Source organism: Bombina bombina, chromosome 4 (genome assembly GCF_027579735.1).
Source record: "Bombina bombina isolate aBomBom1 chromosome 4, aBomBom1.pri, whole genome shotgun sequence".
Taxonomy (NCBI): Eukaryota; Metazoa; Chordata; class Amphibia; order Anura; family Bombinatoridae; genus Bombina; species Bombina bombina.
In genome coordinates, this window is record NC_069502.1 from 1,009,328,209 (window position 1) to 1,009,330,533 (window position 2,325).

The following is a 2,325-nucleotide window of genomic DNA, read 5'->3' on the forward strand; positions in this document are numbered from 1 at the left end:
TATACAGCTTGAGTGTATCAAATCTTGTTAAAGGATTTACATTGTACTTACATCAGCAATTTAAAAATTCAATTTAGACTGTGGTAGGCACACCTATCCTTAAACATTTTGGCATTGAGGACAAGCTGTGTAAACATAGCAACCAGAAGAAATTACATTCCCACTGGGTTATACAAGAGATAATGTATCCACATTTGGACATAAAATTTTGGATCCAAGTAGTGGTGTTTGGTATATGTAGTGATATCCAATTAAAGGGACACTGAACCTAAATATTTAATGGACTGATTCAGATAGAGCATGACATGACAAATCTTTAGAAATTACACATATTCATTATATGTTTTAATTGTCAAGCTATATTTTGAATGCAAGAATGTTGGTTTTTATGGAAGCCAATATTTGTTGATGAACCTTGTTTGTGCATGCTGGTTGATGGATACATTCATCCAACAATAAAGAAATGATGGCCACATTTATTTTCTTGTTTAAACTAATTATAGGAATAAGTTGTTTTCAATAAATATATCAAGAGAATGACGAATAATTCATAAGAGTATTCTATGATACATTGGCTTAACATTGCATGCTGGATTTGAATCACAATTTAACCAATTGAACTTCACTGTACCTTTAAGTATCTTATAAAGTGTATTTAGAATGATACTTACAGCTGTGCCTGGGAAGGACAATCTGACACCCAGGACAATGAAGGTTTAAACAGGGGGAAGGGATGGGATTGGCTCGGGGAGGGATGGGAATGGCTTGGGGAGTGGTGAGCTGCTGCTCCAGGGTAGGCCGTACAGCTGGGGAGTGGGGAGTTTGGGTCTGGGCAGCTGTACGGGCCAGAATACGGGGAGAGCGGCGAAGGGGGGTGTATGGGCGTTTTTTGGGAGGGACAGGATATGAAATATGGGAAGGGCTGGCAGTGGTCGGGGCATGGTCATGGGTTTGGTGATGGGAAGGGCTCTGGGTGTGTGCAGAGGTGTGGCCATGGTCAGGGGTGTGTGCACGGGGAGGGGTCTGTGACTGGGCAGGGGCGGAATCCAGATGACCAGAAGTGGTGGATCCATCTGAAAATGTAAAATAAATATATTAACATCTCATACATCCTGACATCAAATCAACGCATTTAAAATTGATTATGTTTTCAATATACCTCGAAGTGTGTTTGAATCTGTAAACTATTCTGAAATGAGGATATGGTATCTATATAGGCACTCAGATGAATCTCAATGACTGTCTGTACAATGTGAAACTTATTATTGTGTTTTGGCATGGAATATGCATGTGACATAATGATGGCATGAATTATATATTCTTAAAAAAATATATACAAGCAGATTTTCATGCTGCCTGATATAGAAAGGGGGCAGTAGTGTATTTGAACAGACAAATAATATTCCTTTTTAAAGGGAAAAAGCTGTAGACTTTGAATGTCTTCAATAAAATGATTTCAAAAAAAGAAACATGTTGGAAACATGATAGATATATTTCACATACCATCAGACTCCAAGGCAGCCTCTTCCTCCTCCATCCCACATGTGACATCAATCTCTGTAAAACATAACATGTTGTGTACACCTTAAGATCAGATATTATAACATATGTTACTGTTGCTCAAATACGCACATCAATGTTGCATTAAAGATATACACACACAAAGTTATGATTTACATCATTTTGATGGAGCATACAAATGACAATAGATTTGTTATTGTCAATAAATCAGAATCTTAATGTATTGTTTGTCTTAATGTTAAATTCATAAAAGCATAGTACATAGAACATTTAAGATTTCTCATGTGTGTATCACTTGATGACTGTTAAAAAAATTAAAAAATGAAAAAAACATATGTTAGACATCTTATGAATAACAAATGTGTAGAATAATAAAGTAGAAATTATTAATCGCTCAATATAAAAAATAAATATATAATCAGAAGATAAATTCTATGATTTTTTATAATGTTATGCTTCATCGGAATCATGATCATAATATTGATTAGCAATACACCTTCAATTACATATAAATGAGTCAATGGACTTACCAGGAGCCCGCAAAGGCGGCTCTATGTCACTGCTGGATTCCTGTGGGCTCCCCACACCAACTCTCTCTATGAATGATATAGATATATATTATTAAACACATTTTGGATATCACTAAATCACATCTGTCTAGAATTTTAACATTAATCAACTTTAAAATGTGAATAATAGAGCAGTCATTACACCAGAAAATGCTTGATTGAATCAAGGGGATTCTGTAAACATATCTGTATTCAACATATGTTTAATGTCAGACTACATTAGACATCAAATTCA

The 2,325-nt window shown here is 35.3% G+C and overlaps 1 long non-coding RNA gene across 1 annotated transcript; it reads right to left on the bottom strand.

Moving 5' to 3' along the window:
* Positions 1-887: 887 nt before the first annotated feature.
* LOC128655744 (uncharacterized) lies at positions 888-2,105 on the bottom strand. The gene is made up of 3 exons (XR_008401894.1): positions 2,052-2,105; positions 1,504-1,557; positions 888-1,073 (listed from the first exon to the last, which is right to left on the bottom strand). It is a non-coding gene; the product is annotated as an uncharacterized LOC128655744 (long non-coding RNA).
* Positions 2,106-2,325: the final 220 nt, after the last annotated feature.